This window comes from Corapipo altera, unplaced genomic scaffold, assembly GCF_003945725.1.
Source record: "Corapipo altera isolate COAL_440 unplaced genomic scaffold, ASM394572v1 23b, whole genome shotgun sequence".
Taxonomy (NCBI): domain Eukaryota; kingdom Metazoa; phylum Chordata; class Aves; order Passeriformes; family Pipridae; genus Corapipo; species Corapipo altera.
In genome coordinates this window covers 12,472,902-12,494,926 of record NW_020884885.1, presented here as the reverse complement: position 1 = coordinate 12,494,926, position 22,025 = coordinate 12,472,902, and the positions used below count along the sequence as shown (strand labels likewise).

Sequence of the window (22,025 nt, the reverse complement as noted above, 5' to 3'; positions counted from 1 at the left end):
GGTTCTAATAGCAGAAAATGTAAATGATAGGATGTCACATACAGAAAGCTAAAGCTTCCTTATCAGCTACAGCCAATAGGCACACATTCATATTAAGTCAACTGCAATCTAACTTTTAATCTGGATAATAAAATGGTATTAAGACATTCAATTTTTATTTCAAATTGATCTCTTCTATCACAAAATCTAATGAGCACATCAAGTAAAAGAATTCATCTTCACAATGCAGTAATGAAAAATCTATTTTCTTTCCCTAACAATGAAGAATTTGATCTTAAATCCTATGATCATAACACTGAAAGTATTCATGAACAACAAAAACCTATATAGGTGCTGGTAAGGGATGCCTGGTGATTTTATTTCCCCCCCAGTCTAATCCTGAACAGAGTATTAGAAACATCTGTGTCAACTTCCCAGATAGAGCAAGAATTTTAACACCATACCTCTGATTTTTTCGACTAGAGGTCCATTTTTGCAGGTTTTTGTTGTCAGTCTTTCAGCAGAGAACACAGCAGTTCCCATTGTATAGCATTTATATCCCATTTTGAGAACGACTGCCTTACTCTTCAGTTCAATAGACAGATTCAAACCCCTCTTTCCTTCAATTGATAATTTATTTGCAAAAAATACCATCTTTTATTAAATAATTTATTTTTTAGACTTGTTGGAAAATTCACCTGAACCGGGCCAAGTTGACTGGCTGTGTGTCAAACCTCCCATTTATGCTCTGACTAGTCATTATATATGACACACCACCTCAGCCTCTGATATAATTACTACCCATGGACTGGAGCTTTTCTAAAAACAGTGGCAGGAATCCTACTGAACACACTGAATAACAGGATGCTCAAAATCCTTTTTCTGTGTGAGTGCATGACTGTTTGAATGACAGGTGTTCAAACACTGGTACCCATAAATTGTCCCCACAAATGTCTGTGCACAGAAAAGACTGAAACAACATCATGAACAAAGCTGAATCAATTAGCCTTTCAAAAGTAGAATGGATGCTCAGAGATCCAACATCAGTCTCAAGAACTGTGCTTTCATGGGGCAAGAAATGTTTATGGCAATGAAATCAAACAGAAAGAGAAAAAAAGTTAAGGATGTCGTGCCACTAGCAATATCCAAAACAACATTGTTACTGAACACCGACAATGCTCTGCACACATTGCTGTGGGAAAGAACGAATGACCTTTTTGCCTTCTCTTCTGTACTAGCACATTAAATCTGAGAAGGTCATTAATATTACTTAGTGTCTCTTCCAAACTGAAGATTTTAATCAGAGTTTACATTTCTGTCAGCCATTGTATAGCTGTGTTTTCACAGTTTCTACCGGAAAAGGTCACGATACTGCTATTTTGGGAAAGGCTAACAAATAAAGACCTTTATCTAATATGCAGTCATTTTGCTGACCAGGTAGGGCCTGTATAATTTTTTTAGAGCTTTGCTTATCAATTACCATTACTTTGACTTTTGTTGCTATGAACTTTCCTCTGTGAAGTTTATGAATGATCAGTAGAGTCTGATAAATATTAATGTTCCAAGTAAAACAAGGGGATTAAAATACCTTCCGAAAGGTATTATCTCAGACAATCTGTCACCACACCTTATCTACTGTTGTGACAAAAACAAAGAAATATCTCTAACCAATGGTTTCTTTGTTAAAATAAAATCATAATTACTACCTAAACTGAACACATAATCAGTGTTACAGTAAACATACTACACTTACATGTTATTCAGAACACCCAGAAGAACATCAGCCCATTTTCTTTCGGCATCAATAAATAATCATGATTTCTTGCAAAAAAGAAATTCATTTCTGGAAAGACAAAAAAAACCCAAACAAAACAAAACACGAGGTTAAATTACTTACAGGGTTTTTTTAGTAGTTGCGTTGTGGTAATACATGAAAATGCATTACCACAGCAACCAAAAATACCTTTCAGAAATAGACTAACAGAAAATGGAATCTTGTCCAAAAAAAACCTGACATTTTTCTTATGTAAAAAAAAAAAAAATCACATTTCCCTTGAATATTAATGTGAGAAGGATTTGAAGAAAATCCTATATATTATATCCCAGAGTACCTCCCTTTATCCCTTTTCAATATGTATTAATGAGAACACATGAAGAAAAGAAACAGGTAGGCTGAAAAATACTCTTACAGCGAAATCAATTTAACAGTGAAGTAGATTTGCAAGCAAATGAAGACTACTCTATAGATTAATTTAAGATAATTTATGAGAACCAGTTCATTTCTACTGCTCTGAGAGAAGTTTAAGAGAGGATAATATTCCCTCTAGTAGGAAATCAAACTGATTTTAAAAATTTTTGTCTCTTGCACCTGTAAACACCTTCTAGTTAGTAAGTTTTGTTTCTTACTTAACCTAAAATAACAAAACCTGGTAAGATTTCCATCAGTGTTGTGGAATGTTCCTTGCTGTCTACAGAAAATTTCAAACACTTTTCATAAATGACTATTCCTGCAGATTCCTGAATTATTAGGTTGCTTTTTTTAACTAAACAATTCAATTATTAGAGGTTTTCTCTTTACTCTTTGTGTCCCTTTGTGAACCAGCCCTCAGCCATCCTACAGATAAGGATGTTAAACACTGAGAACAAAATTACTTAGAAACTTTTATAACTTTTAACCTTTCAAGATTGAAAATGTTGCTGAGGGTGAGCTGAAATGAGAGAATACAACAGGTTGTCTGATAAGTCATCCACTCATCAAATTCCTACAAAGAAACAAGTGATGGCATGCAGGTGCTCGTGGAATTAGTGCTGGTAACGTGATACAGCTTTCCAGTTTTGTCAGCTCTTCATGGAACAGTGATTCTGATATACTGCATTTATCAAACCATAAAGGAATACAGACTGGCTATAAGCACATAAGGTGAAGTTTAGCTTGGCTTATAATGTTGCAAATACAGATACAGAAACAGTACAATTGACAGTATTAGAAACATCTAGCAGTAGTTAAGTCTTAGTATATGAGAGGGGAAAAAATAGACATACAGTTTAAGTCTTCTGTTTAGGATATTGCTTTGGGGCCCCCCAACATAAGAAAGACCTGGACGTGCTGAAGCAAGGCCAAAGGAGGGCCAAAAGACAGAGTTGAAGCACATCTCTTATGAAGTTGTGAATGCCCCATCCCTGAAAGTGTTACAGGTCAGATTGGATGGGGCCTTGAGCCTCTTGATCTAATGGAAGGTGTCCCTCCCCATAGCAGAGGGATTGAACTAGATGACCTGTAAAAGGTCCCTTCTGACTCAACTTAGTTGAGTTGATTCTGTTATTCTCAATAATCCCTTGCCTGGTTCGATGACTTCCAGTTGTTCAAAAGTCATGTGTGGGTTCACAGAGAGTAGATGAATGCATCATATGAAACACAGTAAAAGGATCTTTACACTTCTAAGGTAACTGTAGCCTTTTCCTCACCAAACTAGGTCTCCTATAAAAAGAATTTCCAAAGATTCATTCATATGCAGCTCACCTGCTCTGACTCTCATAGACATGTCTCCACAGGATCAGGTAAAAGACAACTTATTCCTGCCTAAGAATGCGGCAGTTCAGTGCAGTCTCTCTGCCTTGGATAGTATAGTGAAGCTTTCTTTCACACACATGTATGTGGCTACACAGTATTAGGACTGCCACCTAAGAGTATAGGCATGGTCAATGCCTGCAGTGACCACATAGAAATACCTGGCTGCTGGTATCATCTGCATATTGTGAATATACAATATATGGAAGCAAAGATGAATAGAATAAAAATATTATAAATTTGAAAGAGAAAAAAAAATTAAATGAAACCAGAGATATGCAAAATTTGGGGAAAAAATCCATTTACTGACATTTAAGAAGACATCTGTATGACACACAGAAAGCAGTTCAGGGAAGAAGGAGAGTGTAATGGTTTTAAGAAACACATCTGCAGTAAAAATACGAAGTCCTCCAAAATATTTTATATCCTAGTCCAGTCTCCAGTAGTGAACAAAACTATCACTAATAAACATAAAGAGCTAAACTTAATTATCTTCTTATGTAAAAACATTTTATATTATGATAATATTTTTCTATTTTAAAAAGTTTGGTACTATGAGTTAAAGGTAGCAAAAGTAGTAAGGGAAGAAAGAAAATTAAAGTGAGATAATCTAAAGATGAAAACACATTCAGCATGATGCAATATTGCTGTAATTATTAATTTTTTGTGCTGCTATTGTACTAATACATTTTACACAAACATTAGTCAATACTATATAATTAGTCTTGCCTACAGCACAGAGGGACTTGCTTGAAATATGGTAGCTAAGAAAATGATAATGATTACACATGGCAAGTTTAGAGACAGCAGAATGTAAGGTTTTTTCAACATCCACATCCCCAAAGTAATACCATTTACATTTCTTTATTAATATCCTACAAATACAGGATTTCAGGAGAATTCAACTAATCATCTAGCACACACACTAATTTACTGAAATAGAATCAAGAATCTTCAGACATTCCTGTGCCTGCTTACCCTCTAGTTACTTCTAGAAAATATTAGCAAAAAGCATCCATGGCATTATTTTTCCATTGTTCTGTTACTCTTAATATCATATTCACAGTGTTCTGAAGCAGGAAATAGAAACCATAACTTCTTGTCTCACCTACAGTGAGAATGAAAACCACTGATCTCAGCCTTTAGTGTTACAATAAACACTATAAACCTTCGAGAATTTCACCGGCATTTTTTTCATACTATCAGAACTTTCATATTGATCAAAATTTCTCCAGCACCCAGATGCAAACAAAATGCCCCATACACAACTAAGTGGAGTGGAAATATTATTATGTCATACACACGTTCCTATTGCATTTGTACTTTTTTTTATTTTGACTTGCTGCTTCAGCACCAGGATAATGTATCAAATGTACTTACCTTATAGTCTGCTCTAAACCCCAGCTAGGTGCAATGTTGACTCTTTTCAAGCCATCTGCCCTGCAAGTTCTCCAACATTAACAGTTCCTAGTTACTTAACTACTTCCAGGATATCAGGATACAAGAAATATAGAACTTACATTTGTGTTAACTCATTTTCAATTATTCTTACCTCTATTTTTCTTTGTTATTATTAAATATAGGCTTCTAATTAATTTTTTTGTGAAGATTAATAGATCACTGAATACATCTTCTTTTCAGGCACTTGTTATATGCTCACCTCAATAATATCACACAAGATATTAAATATTTTCTTAAATCTAATATTTTTCTAAAACCTTTGCCTTACAAAGTCCTATAACCTTTTTTGTACTTATAAGTCACATTTTGACCCAGTCTTTCCAAATTTATCCTTACATAGGCATTTTTTAAATACATAGCTACATCTCTATGTGCTTCTATCACACCTTTTTAATTTTTTTAATTTTATTTTTTTTTGGCCACAAAGGCAACCCTTAGCACAACCATGCAAAGTAAATTAAGTTTTCTGGATGACAGAAAGAATAGCAGAGTTGATGCAAGGCCAACCAATTATCCCACAACAAAATGTGTTCAGTGTTAGTCAGTCCCTTAAATTAACTTACAGGAGCATAAAGTAATACTGTAGAGGGGACTAAAACAATGCTTATAATGAGAAAAATAGGGAAAAAATGTAACAAGAGAGTTTTCTTTGCTGAAAAAAAAAAAACAAAAAGAAAAAAAAAAACTGAACTGTGCCTAATTTCAGTAGTACTGGGTAAATAGAAGGGCCAATTAAGGACTTTACCTCAGGTTCAATTTTCATCTTGAAAATGGGTTAGCATACCTGAATGTTATATAACATCACTCTTACATTTCAAATTATTTCTTTCCCTTAAAAACATTAGAATGCAAATTGTAATGGACAAGTACTCAATCAAAAATCCCTCTGAGAATTCAGAACACAACTATCTAAGAGGCAAAACAAGTGCAGTACAAAACAATTTAAAAGTGAGTGCTGTTGGTATAAAACCAGAAATTTCACAATTTTTACAGCTATGCAGAATTAACTGTAAGAGCTCAGGTTTTGGTCAATGTTTCTACTGCTCAAAAGCCAAGCAACAGATAATGTAATTAGTTTAGTTTTATGGTAATTAGTTTTATTTATGTTTAGTTTTATGGTTTATCCAGAAGAGGTGATAGCTTCCAACTCTCTTTCTAAGGCACTGGTTCAACACAGAGCCATTAAGTTACAGTAGTGACTACAATTCACAAGTTTATCTCATTACACGTTTTGTTTGTTTGTTTTACAACTGCAGCATAAGGAATAGTCAGTGAAGGCTGCTCATGGGAAGTGAATTGAGTAGTTTCCAGGTGTGTATAGAGCTTGTGAGTAATTACTCAAATTATTGCAAGAAATGCTGTGGCTGCAGGGATCTTCACAACATCAGGTGATGTTGCTTTGGGGTTTAACAGTTGCACTGTATCTCACAACTACATTACAAAGGCTTTGGAATTTTTCTTTTGTAACACCACTAGACACTCTTTCCTAATACAACCTCCCCCTCTCTTTCCTTCCTAAAATAAATGCTTTGAACAAAGCCAAGTACTGCCCAGACAAGACATTGTTGTAATCAATCTATTTTCAGAATTTATTAACATTATGAAAAAATGCAGAATCTTTTCAGAGCCCAGAATAGTTCTGCTGCCTCCCAGTAAGAGCTATCTCAAGCTGGCACCCTGGTTGTTGAGGAAATATGTTGCAGGCATTAGATAATGTTTTCTTCATTTTAGCCAAATGCTTTACTATCCTATTTTGAAGATTATTCCTCTATTTCTCATATTTCAAAAGTGGAGGATCAAATCTCTGGAAATAAAAAGAAGACACAGAAAGCGAATTCTTCTTCATTTCTGGTAGTATGTGTGTTACTGGGGAAAAAATAACAGAGAATCAGGCAGGGTATTTGTGAATCCTGGTCACTCACAGAAATGAGACCTATTTTAAATCAATGGACTTTAAGGTGCCCTTACAAGGAACACTCAAAATTTACAGGTTAATACATGCAAGATTTTTTTAATTTCCTCTACCTCCATCATGAACTTTGACACGTTATTAATCTTCCAATTTAGTGAGGAGAAAATAAAAGTTTTTTGGGATGAGTGATGGAAAATAGGTACACAGCTCAGAAAGAATTAAGTCAGAGAATAAGTTTAAACAGCCTTTTCATGTTTTCAGGCCTGAAATTGTAGCTCTGCATGTAAAGAAACTGAAGCCAGTTTCGTTGCAGTATTTCTACACTCTGAAATGCAAGTAGAAAGGGGAGGCCCACTGTATCAGTTAAAACAGAATTGAGGAATCAATACATGTTACATTTCAATTCTGAGACTGTCTCGTAATTAAAATGCAAGATGTTATTTAACTCTCTGTAAACATGTAATCTAGACATCGACAAATTCTTAGAATTTGTCAAAAGTGCTTCCTTTCCAACAGGTCTTCAGTCACGGATTACTTCCTTAATATCAAAATACCTGCATGAAGCTATAAACAGCATTAAAACAGGAGAAAACTTAAAAGCAGTCCAGATAATGCCATGGGAACCCAACGTCATTCACATAAATTTGATGGAGTACTTAAAAAAAACAAGAAACGTGACTGCAATAAGGCAACAATGAACTGTCAGTTATAAGAAAAGAAGAAGACCTACGTGCGGCAGCAGGCCATACAGTGATTTGTTCTTCGGACCACACGGGGTGGTGGTTCCTATGTGACTACTGTTAAACACACTGATAAAAAAAATACAGAATATTTTCAAAAGTTCCTGACAGCTGTTGAGACAGATGCTTTTTACAATAGTATCTAAAAGGTTATAACATTCATGAAAAAAATTACCAAATAATAATTATGTTCAATTAAACCATTTTTGCAACCATTATACTCATGCCCCTGCTTGCACATATGATGATTATATTCATAATAAAACTTAAAGATTTGCTAAAGTTAAAATTTATCTTTAAATATAATTAAAATTTTGCTTATACTGATTGTTTTTAAACCTTCACGTTTTGTTAAGAATAGAAATGGTCTTATGAATAGGCATAAGAGTTTTGTATACCAGTTATGTAAAAAGAGCTAGAGAAAAGGCATAGTACTGTACTGAAATATGAATCCTATGTGGCTTTCTAAAGCAGAAAGGGGTTACATTTGAGAATAAAATTTTTGAGGGTGTTTCAGATCAGTATTATCAGAGAAGAAACTAGCCACCATGAATAAATCTAAAAGCAAATATTAGAATACATACTGAAGTAAATTGAAGATCACATGGAAAATATAAAGAATTTAAGTGAGGCCTAGTCATCTCCTAAAATACACAGATCAAAATTTTCGATTGCATTGACTGTTGTATAACCTCTTCATGCAGATATAAAACTATGGCGATAATTGAAACTAATCAAATTCTAACTGTTAGCTATGAGCTTGAAAGTATCTGTGAATTATCTATAGATTAACTGTTATGAACATGAAATAAACAAATATGTATTAGAATATTATTATTAAGAAATTATCAACTTGTTAATAAAAAAATGTGTTCCCATTTGTTGGCCTACATTACACATTTAAAAAGAGCTAGTTATTCATCTATAGATTCAGAAAACTACACTGTATTATCAGAACATTCATTATAAAACACTGCAGGAAACCTTGTAGCAGCATGTGAGCAGAATCTTTAGTAATCCAGAACAACAGTCAAACAAATAAAGCAATTCTACAAAATAAAATAATGATTACCATTATATTTTTGTGTCATCTTCTTTTAATTTGAATAGGAATAATTTTTTTGCTAACTGATTTTAAGTCACAACAGCTGGAGAACAATCCACAGTGGAAGTCTCTGCAAATGGGTACGCAAGGAAAGTTTGAAAGATGATCAGAAAAAAGTGCTAAAAGAAGAAGGAGAGAATGTATAGAGCTGAAAGTGAAAGAAACTTACATGTATAATGGAATTAATACTGTGTTTTAAACACAGTAAGCAGCTAAGCACACACAAATACTTACTTACTTTTCACCCTGAAGTGAGATGGGAAAGAGAATTGCAATGACAGAACTGTGAAAACTCATATGGTGAATTGGCTAATAAAAAAAAAAAAGGGGAGAACCCCCCCCAGGTCCTAAAAATAATAATAAAATAAACTCAAGAAAAACAAGTGATTAAAAAAATCCAACCAAACCCCCAGTTGCTCACCACCAGCTGACCAATGTTCAGCCAGTCCCAAGCAACAGCAGTCCCTGCAAACCTTCTCCACCCTCACAGTTTTCACTGCTGAACATAACACCATATGGTGTGGAATATCCCTTTGGATACTTGGGGTCAGCTGTTCCAGCTGTGTTCCCACTGAAATTCTTGCGCACCTTCAACCTACTCTCTGATGAGACAGTGTGAGATGAAGAGCAGGTCTTGATTCTGTGTAAGTACTGCTCGGGAATAACAAAAATATCCCTGTGTTATCTACACTGTTTTCAGCACAAATCCGTACAAGCTACTCTGAGGAAAATTAATGCTATCCCCATCCAAAATGGGTACAAATACTTCAGAGGATAAGACCTAAGAAACCTGAGCACTGAAACACAAGGGGAGTTAAGAACTGTAAAGAACTCTGAAGGTGAACTTCAGATTGTATAAGGTTAGAGATCAGATGGGATTTGAGACAGATGCTGTGAGGTGAATTTAGGCAAACAATAAGGGAATTGATTCCGGCATGTACCTGCTGAGAGATCTACTGGTCATAAAGGGAAGTAGCTAGAATTACACTAGGAGAATATCAATTAACATTATTATTTTTATAGGATACAGCTGATCTATGGAGAAGACAACTTGCTGTTTGTTCTGAATTTCTGTCTATAATTCTTATACATCAGTCTTTTTGCAATTCAGATTCACTTAGAAGTCCTCCCACCCTTCTCTCTGCTCTGCTCTATGGGCATAATGGCCATTCTGGTTTTATATTATCTTTTCTGAGTCATGATCTCATCGTGAATAGCATAGTCCACTCTCCCATTCACATAATATGGTGTTAAAGTGACTTTCGGAATATACCTATATAAAATTCTACGGAATTCTACAGAATTTTATATAAACTACATTTTCTCAGGTGCTCTAGTACAAGGAAATAACTTCTGCAGGTGCAGAGAAGGCATTTTATAGAATTGCTTAGGTTTGAAAAGACTGCTGATATCGATTCCAAACTTTAGAAAATAAGAATAAATTAACAGTAATTAGAACATAACACAACAGCAATTGCAAATGTGTAAGACCACTCTCTATTCCTAGAAGACTATGGAGCAAACAGTAAGGCTGAAGAAAAAAAGCTCCACAATTTCAGTAAATTGCACAGCTAAACAACTTGTATACATTCTACAGGAAAGATTCTGAAAGATAGTCCTTTTTAACTGCATTTTAAAATCAGTGGAAGGAGAGAAAGAAAGGTTCTAATACAGTAGGATTTTAGAAAATCATTATCCTAAAAACTTAATCTCAAAATGAACCAAAATTTGTTTGGCTAGCATGAAAGTATAATAATGAAAGTGTGCTTTTCAGTAAAAACTTGCCGTATATTTGTATAAAAGAAACCAGAAACAACCTCATCCATATAGATTTTACTGCTATGGAACAATCCAACATCATCATCAAATAGGCAGAAAGAACTTAACATGTTTTTTTTTCACCCATTTTTCATTTACAGGATAAGATAGCACTGACTTCTCTCTCAGTTTCTTTCCTAACAGTAGAAAGAATAAAATGGTCACAGATTAAGACCTTATGTTATCAAATTCAGAGACATTTCAGTGAAGAATCTAATGAAAGCTAATAATTATAATTAGCATTATTTGTATGTTCTGGGTTGTATGTTTTCAGTTTCTTTCCTAACAATAGAGAGAATAAAATGGCCGCAGATAAGGATTTTACATTATCAAATTCAAAGATATTTCAGTAAAGAATCTAGTTTATAATTATCATTGTATCTTCCATTCCTTTGATTTTTAGAGAAAACAGTTTTCAAAGAAAACTTTTAGAATGACAAATTATTAATATTAATGATATTTTTTTTGTAAAACACCAGACAGACAAATATTCAACATCCTAATTAATTTAAACATTTTTTCCTGGAATCTGGGAACCAGTAAACAGCATCTCAAACCTGAAACTCCCACATTAGAAATCAGTATCCTGCTAATGACTTAAGGCCTTTTACACAGATTTTTCCTTGTCTTTCTCTGATTAAGAATGAAGTAAAAATGTAAAATTAAAAAAAAAAAAGTAAAATAGCAAAAATTTGGTAACACGGACTGATGCCAAATGCAAAACTAAATGTGACACTTGTTATATACTTTCATCAACACAGAGTTGACCTTCACAGTTCATTTCTGTATTTATATTCAAATTTTATGAGGACAGAACACAAAGCAAAACCTTTTGTATTTTTCAAATCTGTTGATCTTCTATTTCACAGGCATATTTTGAAAAATTTAATGACAGAAAAAAAAAATTTAGAAATCTGAATGACCTTTGAATTTAAACAAACTGAACTTTGTGAATTTTCAATAGTGTTAGAATATTTGAAAAAACTTGGGAGTTTTTTTTAGTGTAGTTGATTTAATGTAAAAATGCAATATTTGATCATGGTTGAAATCTCATTCTATTTGAAGCAGGTTGCTCCGGTTGCAGAGAAATGTAGGCCTTTAGTGCAAGATCTAGTTACAGTAATACTCGATTTTTTTCTGCTTTTAAGTTAACTGTCATGTAGAAGTAATTTAATGACTCTCAGTTTATCTATTTGTTGTCCATTACTAATATCGCCAAATCCTGGACACCTTTATCTTTTCTGCTTAAACATTCCTATGAAAATATTTATTAACTCTGATATCACAACTAGGATTACGAATTTTCAGACCAGCTTCTCCAGATGCAGAGAACACCTGAAGGCAACACACTTACTCATTAGTAAGTGAGAATCTTTCTCCTGGTTCTCAGTTCCCAGGCAACATCCATCTCAAGTTGAAGTGATACCAACCCAGAAAACTATTTCACATCAATATCTGAGACTTATTTATATTCTATTTTCCTCTATCCTTTGAGGGAGTTGAGAAAAACTTTCAGACAAATACGATTCTTTCAAAATACATATAATGGACATATTTTGCAAAGGGAAAATAAGATATAGATTCAAGAATTATAATGATTAAATGGAAGAACAACTCAAATGAAGGACTCAAATAATGCTGATAACTTAAGGTAGGAAAATAGAAATTAATAGATATTATTTAGCAATTGGTTTAAAATTAAAGAAACACTTAAATCAGAACTGTTTACAATTATTAATGTTGACTAATTTCTTATGGCGGGTGAAGAGGGGAACGAAAATTAAATAATTTTGACATACTGAAAATTACAGGGAAAAGTAAGTTGGTGAAACAGCTCTGGTCTCTTCACACCTACTGCATTCAATCGTGAACATCTGAAAGATGAGAGAGGCCTCTCTAAGAAAATATTTAGGAAATAACTGTATCTCCTCAAGACACATCAGTTTCTCTACACCATTTCTTCCCTTCTTACTGCCTCAAGGGGACAGACTGGAGAAACATTAGGTAAAATAATGGGAATTGCCAGTATATTTTGAGACTGTAGAATTAGTGTCAGTTGTGTTTTCTCAGAAGTCAGGCATTGAACCAATTCAGGTTTGAATATTGCTTTCTTATGACAATGGTTGTCATTATGACAGCAGCCAGTGTCAGGCCACGAATCTACTTACAGTGCAGTAATTGCAGCACAAGGAGTCAGACAGACAAATGTTCTAAACTCTGCACAGTTTTAAAGTTACAGTATGCCAGTAATTCTCAATGCCAACATTGCAAGGATATAAATTGTCAATTCTTAGGAACATTTTTGCAGTAACTAACCTGACTTCCTGACAGTAGCAACCCACAAAAGAAAACTGTGATTTCCTGAGTCATGCTCAGTCAAACTTCTTGAGTAGAAGTAATCAGTAAAAACACCTTGATCAGGAGCATCCTGATTCAAAGCTCAGGTACTGTGGTATGACACAAAGGCTTTAAACACGTATGTGACTAGCTTCCCATGCACACCAGAGTTCCAAATGTGCAATAACCAGTGGGTAAATACAACACAGTCAATCCCAACACTTTAATTTCTCCCTCATCCTTTGAGCTAGCCTTTTAAAAGCTTACCCAGAAGCCTAATGCCCTACTCTTGTCTCTCTACTGCTCATCACAAAAGTACTATCTCCTCCAGCATGAAATCTGAAGGTTTTAGATATCGAGAATAACAACAAAGATGTGCATGGAGGACAGATACTGTGTGGTCTCAAGAAGTATTGTTGCACTCTTGGACGATTAGGATATTTCTGACAGTTCTGTTCCTAGAACCTCTGCTGGGGCATAGCTGCAAACCCAATCAAGATCAAACCATCAGCTCCTGAGTCACTGTTTTGGAAGGCTGGTCTTTTGGTGGACTCTCTATATCTATGTTTGATTCCAGCATTGATGACATTTACTGCCATTCCATTCTCTTGGGCTCCTGTATCCACATTTATATCTATTTGTCAATTATAGACGGAATATATGATTCACACATAGCAAATACATTATATAACAACTACCTCAAGTTCCCAGCACTTTTCATTTCTAACTTCTCATGTTACCCCAAATTCCAGGCCAGAAGACAGTATTTTAGTCATCTGATCTGAATGATTACATCACAGGGTCCCTTCATTGTCAGACTTTTACTAAGAATACTTTGTAACAGAATGTATTTCTTGTGAAGAAAAACTCAAATGTTCAGGATCTCGTTTATTCCTGCAAAGACAGAAAACAACTTTTATACCTAAATAGTCAGACCTGAAAACAGTGAAGTATAAAGAAGTTCCTTTCTAAAGACATATAATTTGAAACTTCAGGCAAGGACACACAAAATTGATGAATGCTTAATCAAATAGTAAAGACTACATTGAGAAGGCATTTAAACATTGAAGTGATCAGAGGAGCATAACTCCCTTTTCTTCTCCTGCCTGACACGTGACTTATTTCAGCAATAAAAAGCATAAAACATTGAGAAGAAAACAGTCTCCAACACAGCCAGTGGAATATGGTCACTAGATGCTTCGGAAGCAAATAAGAGCCAAACAACGTGCCCACACTTTCAGTAGACATGTGTTTATGTTCTCAAACTAAGAACCTTAATATAAACTGGAGATTTATAGAAATAACTCTTTATAAAATTGTAATAAAATCTTGTGGCAAGTATCGGAGTGTTTAATAAGAGACAAAAAACTTCATGTTTCAAGACTGTATCTAGTATTTAATTTTTAAGAGCAAGGGAGACAGACAAGGTCTCTGGGAAAGTGCATACCATTAATAGCATTTCTTGAATGTTATTTTCAAGAACCTTTACCTGGCCACTTTCAAAGCTCTGATGGATGCTGTACTGAATAAATGAACAAGGCAATATTCTGAAGAATTATTTTTAGGCATCATAAATATGTATTAGTCAAAATAAAAAGTTTCTGAGATTTTTTAGATAAATATTAAAACTAACTGCATCTTTATATCAGAATACTTCATTTACCAGGGTTTCAATTTCAATGACAATACTAAAGTCCTTAAGCAGAATCAAAAAAAAACCACCAAAGACCACAAATACTCCATTCTATTTAATCAACACAACTGGTCCCAGAAGCAGTAAATGGAGATATTTCACTTTGGGAGAGATTATTTATTAAGAAACCAAAGCAGTACAGCATGTAAAAAAATGGATGGGCTGTATGGCACAGTGTGGAGGTTATTACTCTTGTAAATTGACTGAACTTCTCCAGTATTCAGAGATCCCACACATAAGATGACTGTACACTGCTGGCCTGAGCAGTACAGGAACAAGTAATTCATTACAGAAGATTAGGGCATGTATACACAAGGTCAGACTAATTCAGCTTCTGTGATTCTATTTTTTTGGTCAATGCTGTCTCTAAGAATATATTTTCTTGTCTGTTAACCAGTGGAGTAATAGGATAAATATAAAAGTTATGAGAAATTTCAATGTCCTGGACTCTAATAACTCTCAGCATTGCTAAGATTGTTTGCCTAAATATATAATTTTTAAATATATTTCTATAAAATACATCAACTGTGTTTTTACTGGAAGCTAGTAACACTAACCTCTTTGAAGGTCAGGAAGAAGATTCTTTCTGTTTAATTTTATATACCCTGGTAACAGTTTGCTAGCCAGCTATGGTGCTGATGGATATTGGCAATCTTCAGAAAGATGAATTTTCACTTCTGCAGCTCTGTGAAACACCTTCTAATGTAAAGATTAGTTGGAACAGAAACATCTCTGGGTATACCATTTTAGTTCTAGTCAAAACTATTTTGTCAGAGAATTTGAAAGAATCCCACCCAAATGTATATGATTTAGAATTAACATAATATTGTGGGAAGAGTATTATTATTAGGAAAGTTTCTGAACATGCCATATATCTAAGGGAATCCATAAAAAGGATTTTAAGCAGAAAAAAGATGAGGACTACACTGAAAGCGAAAAGGGGAAGAAAGCCATAGTGTGAGACATAGGAGAGGAAGTGTTTCCAGAATGGTGGTAAATTTTGATGCTTTGAAGATGTCTTGAATAACAAAGACACGGTAGACCTGGCATACAGAGAGCCTCAGAGGTGAATGTCCAGCTAAGGGTCACTTTGCTGTTGGGTCAGCAAAAAGAGCAGATAGTCACTGCTGACAGCAAAATCTTAATACAAGAACAGAAAAAAATCTCTAAGTAATATGCAAAAGAAGCTTATCAAGAAAGCAGCAGCTGCTGAAAGGTGTACTATTTCTTACATTCTGAAGAATGATTATATCACCTCCAGGTTGTACACTAAATACTTAATGTCTACTGTCTAAACCCACATTTTTCATTCCACAGTATAGGTCCAAACTATACAATTCAAAGCAATAAATATGTAGAGGAAAATTTTCTGCTTATTTTCCCATAATTAACAAAGATAAATAATATTTTTTCTTAAAATCTTAGAGGTTAGGTAAGAATGCTCAAAAAATTACAGAACAGAAGCAGAAGTTAATCAAAATGCACGACAGTTTCTGGATATGTAAGGAAAACCGGTTAAAGCAAGAAGTAGTGGAAGAAAACAGCACTCTGTGTCTGTAGAACATTTATTTAGATATTACAGTTGTGGCACTGAACTGCTTTTTCACTCACTTTATAAAAGCTGCTCAGCAGATCCACTCTGCATCCTACTTGCCTGCTAAATAATTACAACAGTGCAGTCATGGGAAATAAAAAAATACATTTCTATTTCCTTTATCAACCATTTTTCTGTGCAGCTTTGAGACAGGCTAAGTTGTTTCACTAACTTGAGCATGACTATATAACCCCACGTCAGTACTACCACATGTATGGAGAACGGAAATTAACTCTAGCAGAGGGTGTCACTCACAGGAGTGCCAGCCAATTTCCTTAAATGAGCGTAGACAATTATTTTAGAAAGTAGAATGATGTCACTAAAATGTGTAGATTTGAGGTGGATGTCACAATGTCAGCCTACTAAAAATGGAACACAAACAGTATTCAAAAATACAGCATTAGGAATTAAATATCAACATAAGATAATAATGAGAACATTTTGTTCAAAGACTGGATTTTTAACTACAGACACTATTTAAAGGTGAAATATTGTGACACATCACAGTGCACAATGATTAAAATGTGAGTCTGATATTTCAAAAAGTTTTATTCTTTACTCTAGTATGTATTTACCATGCACAGTAATTCTCTGTCCTCAAAAGACAAAGAGAACATTAGAAAGATTTTTTTTTTTTAAAGCAGCCAAGGGAATTAGGAACTTCAGTGGTTTTTAATGCAAAATATTCTGAAGTCAAATAAGCACATTTTGAAATTTCAAAGAGGAAAAAAGGAAAAATAAACAGAAACTTCACTTTGATGCTTACAAACCCCTTTTTTTCTAGAAAAAAAACCAAACAACAAAATTGACTCAATTTTATTTGAATGTCACAGTATTTCAAGAGAAAATTGTTCTGCCACAGGAATCTATGAATAAAAAGAAAGGTTTGATCTAGGGAAGAAAAAAACCCAAACCGAACCTAACAAACACCCTCCTTCACAAGTTGTTTAATTCATGTTACCTCAGTTTGACTGACTATAAAGCTCTTTGTGTTACATGTGAAACAGGTATAAAATTAAATACTTCTGCTGAAGACTGTATAAAGTAATGCAGGACGCTCCTGAACTCAAAATACCTTTTGCTTAGACTGTCAGATGTGCTGGAAGTATTAAGGTAGGTGGCTGGAAGTGATCATCTTTAAGGAGTGGACCATCAAGCTTGGTCCCTGAAATCAGAGCAGCTAAAAGAATTTTATCTAAAAGAACGCACCACTTCATCATTACCCAAGCCACCATATATTTCATAATATATTGGAGCAAACTTGAAATGCACAGTACAAACTGGCAAAAAAATGAAGTAGTATAACAAAAGCATAAAAGATCAAATTCAAAACCAGTACTGTCTGTAATATCAAAATAATTCACATAAGGAGAAAATTTCAAGATATCAAAAAGTATGGGATTTATTCTTCTTATTACTGATGATGATGATTATGATGATAATGTATTAGTCCCTTTGACAATGGACATTCTTCAGTAGGAAACTAAATACCACTGTACCAGGGATGACTTTTGTTCAGTTTTGCAAAAACTTCGCTATCTCCATATTAGGCTTTCAGGAACAGAACAAGGACAAAAAATACAGTGGAATACAATGCACAGTGAGGATTTTTATCATGTTTTTCTGTATAAAACATTGTTAATAAAATTCAATTTAGAGAAAGTTCCAGTGGAAACTAAATGGAATTTTGTGATATCCTTGCATGAATATGAGGATTTATTGTGGGTGGAGGTCTCAGTTTCATAAACTAACATGCTTTTCAGTTCGGTGTAGAATATCCCACAGCTAATGCTTCAGTTTTAATTTCTTAACAGTTTAGGAGGAGAGGACAGAGAGATGTTGGTTTTGAATGCATTTAGAGGAGTTTTATTGTTGCTATGGTAACAAATATAATTTTTTTAAATTTCTTCTGTCATACCGTACAAATGGCAGGCTTTAAGCTTTCAGACTGGACAACCAACCTTCCTCTCCCATGTATCAACAACTTGCCATGAAGAAGAGGAAAAAAAGAGCTGCAATCACATCAAAATAAATTTGCTTGGAACTAAGTAGATTTTAAGCTTTCCCAGGGTAGCAGCACAGCAGCTGATTGGGTCACAGAACAATGTGTTTCTGCAATCTTGAGTTAATAAAAATTTTGATCCAAATAACCTCTAAAGAAATATTTCTTTACCTTAAAGAGAAATTGTACCACATGGTGGGATTTCCAGTAGAGAGAAGGGTGAGGTCTTTTCTCTGTTGTCCCTCTTTATATTCCACTTTGGGATTTCCTGTGAAATCTAAGAGACAAACTGCCAAGTCTGGTAGGAAGCCTTATGACTTTATTGAGAAACAGTGTGCCCCCAAAGAACTGGGGGACAAATATATTAAAATACAGCTGTAAGAAAATGTTACACAAAAGCAAACTTGTTAGTTTTTAATCACTGAAAAATACCCACATTATTTTTTTCCCAATACAAAAAAAGGACAAGAATAAACAGAAGGAACTCCAGCGAAGAGGCACTGAGATGGTCAGGGTTGGATTCACTTGCCCTGTGAGGAGAAAGGGAGGGAGCTGGGTTTGTTGAAAACAAATGACTGGGAGGGATTGAGAGGTGGCAGGGGTAGTTTCCACAGGAGGATATCTTCACCATAGTGCAAGGAAGAAAGTCAAGAAAGAACAGACATAAGCTGAAGTAAGAGAGGTTCTGACTTCTCTATGTGAGAAAACCAAGCATGAGATCAGGTTGCCTGCAGAAACTACAGTCTTGGTGTACTCAGAGGTTTTTAAGACTCAGCTAGGTAAAGCCATGAGCAACCTAGTCCAACTCCATAGGTGCCCTGGCTTTGAGCAGGAGCCTTGACCTCCAGTGCTCCCTTCCAACCTCAACTACCCTCTAATGCTTTATATATACGGAATTTTTTTATATTAAATACATTATATTAATATGTGCATATTATAAATTATAAAATTCCATCCCCTTAATGGTTTAGCTGAAACAATCTGAGAGCTTTCAATGTCCCTTTTCTATGATCAGAAGTAAACAGATCTTAAGCTAGGATGAAGGATTCTTTTTGGAGAAAGATTATTTACTCTTTGGAGACAGATTCACTACTTATAGATTATTTTTTCTTATCTCTTTAAAGAAAAAGGTCTGATCTAAAATTTTACCCTGTAAAAATGTCATTACAAATGCTTAGTTTATGTGAGATCACATTCTATTTCAAACCTAAAAAACTGCTAGTTTTCTCTAAATACAAGCACCACACTTTCAACTTACAGCTACAGGCCAATATGATTTCCTTTCTTAAAATTTCTTTCTTTTTCGTAATACCGTAATATGCAAAATCCTTTCTAGAAGATTCTACCAATTCTTTAAAGCCTATCTTAGTTCTGAGAAGCTAGAATCTTCCCACTTAATATTATTAGTCCTACACCAGTTGATTTAAGACATTTCTGAAAACACTTTTTTTTTAACTTCTCTTTGTAGTTAGTAGTAGTAATTAGAAGATCTTGCGTATTACATTGCTGTCTTCTCTTAATGAGTTCTGCTATGTTATCTTTTGTACCTCTTAAACATTGTCTTAAATGAAAATTTAGGCTGTTGGCAAAAGACTGAAATCTTGCTGCTGGAGCACTCTTTCATCTGCATTGCAAATTAGCAGCTATGAACACATCTACTTAGAAATAATGCAGCATAGGTATGGAAATCTCACAATATCTAGGATGAGGTTATTCTTCCATAAAATCCATGAACCTGAGACCTAAGCAGAGCTTTATTCCACACTAATATTCCCATTACTTTCACAGACTTACTAAATAGTATATGACATTAAAAGAACATATTTCTAGGTCCAAATCTCTTTTCATTTTTGAAACTGTGTCCATTGCAACAGTCCATTTACAACAACAAATAAAGTAAGATTTTGGTGATAAAATGGGCTTATGTGTCAAGGAGCTATTAGAACTCACATGCAGAAACACGGGACCAAGTATTATATTTGCTCAGAAACCACATTGGTTACATCACAAGTCATCTCAAATGTTTCTCTTTTCAGACAAAAAACTGTGACACCTTGTTTGAATCGGATTCAAACCCCTGTTTTTGAATTAAGAATACATTGGTTTAAAATGTGTTTAAAATTGACTAAAACTTTTTATTAAATAATATTCTGAAAAAAACCTAATAATGTATTTAGACAAAAATTTTCATCAGCACACATTATTAACCAAAAAAAAGTCCTATGCGGAAAATCTTTATTGCCTCACACTTAATGTTATCTTATTAAATCAGTCGTAAACTGCCTAAACAAAGTTACTCTTCTGTTATAGCTACTGAAATTACTTTGACACTTCTGCTGCAGTTTCTGTTGCATTAGGGTAATCTCTCTGGATGACAGCTCTGCCATTGGTAAGGTGGACATGTAATGATGACAAACAACTACTTTCCCACTACCATGTAGGATTTCCAAAACACAGCGTGATCAAATCTTTCGTTGGCTGTATGTACCATGCTTCTAAATGTGATTTGGGCAAATCAGCCACCTCCCTGGATAGTGGCTTTTTTCATCTCTTCACAGCAGTAGTGGTTGAACAGATCAGTAATATTGCCAGTGCCTCCCCCTTCTATTTTGTGTTTTATTTGTTAAAGAAGACTGGAGCTTCAAAATCTGACAAAAAAAAAATCAGATTGGTGGCTGCAATTCCAACTTCATTCAGGTAGCAACTGTGTCTATAAAACCACCCAAATTCAGGAATGTGGTGTTTTCCTTAGAAGACTGCATTAAGTAAACAGAAGAAGCCGGTCCCTGCTCTCCCGCTGTGGCTTCTTCACTTCACATCATTATAACACATCAATAAATGTGTCTGAGCACCTGCCTGTTGTTATTACCAACCACTCCAATTTCATTTTAGCAAATGTCTGTTACTGATTTAATGCTCTGTTTCAAAGGGTTGCATCTTCAGTTGAAGATGTATAGAAACAGTAAGGCTAACAAATCAGGGGCTGAAAAAGATTAGAGACAGTTCTCTTCTTGAAAGTGCTACTTTACGCTTAGTAAGGTTATTGACATCCTCAAAATATAATAACTGCCATCACTGGGAGACTGGAATCAGTGGGTATTCCTCCCATGCAAAGTCTTGAGACCTTAAAGTGAACACCACTAGCGAAGAAGAAAATCTACTGTGCCACTATACACTGTTTTTTTATAGCATCACTTTGTTTCATATATGTAAGGTGAGGTCACATTTGTTTTTTGATAAAGAACAATCTACATGTGATCTCTTCCTTAAGAACACACTTGAAAGTTAATATGAGATCATCTGTCAATCAACACTTTGACAAATTTAGCAGACTGAATTTCTAAAGTCTCTCACTGGTAATGTTTCCCAGGCCTTTCTTGAAACTCTTCTCTGAATTCATCTCAGCACCGTACAGTTTAATAAAAGCATAGCTAATCTGGACTTTAATATATAGAACAGTTACACTGATGTACAGAAGAGCAGTACCACCCTTCAGGATCTTGCTTGATGCTTACCTTCTAACTCAACAATTGTGCCATGATACATTTGGGATAGAGGATATATACAATGCTCTTGAGAAACCAGTACAAAATCACAGAAAGTAAAACATATTTCTTGCAAAAATCAATAATTCAGACATTAGCATGTTTTATAGTCTCTGCTTTTTTCTTTTAGTGTTGGAACATACAAAACTAACCATTCACTTCAGCAATCTGTGATTGTCTCTACCAGGGATGATCTAACTCTACTTATACTGTCAATTAACAAAAGTACATGATGTACATTATCATCTTCTCCATTATCTTTTTGTTTAAA

General features: G+C 34.5%; 1 protein-coding gene across 3 annotated transcripts in view; it reads right to left on the bottom strand.

Annotated features, from left to right (window-relative positions):
• Window positions 1-22,025, bottom strand: part of LRRC4C (leucine rich repeat containing 4C) — a 493,056-nt gene that overhangs the window by 285,532 nt on the left and 185,499 nt on the right. The window contains exon 2 of one of the 3 annotated variants that reach the window (XM_027642107.1): window positions 1,733-1,822. The exons of the other annotated variants lie outside the window; for them this stretch is intronic. The gene's annotated coding sequence lies outside the window, so the exon portion shown is untranslated. The remainder of the gene's footprint in view (window positions 1-1,732; window positions 1,823-22,025) is intronic. 3 annotated transcript variants of the gene reach the window in all.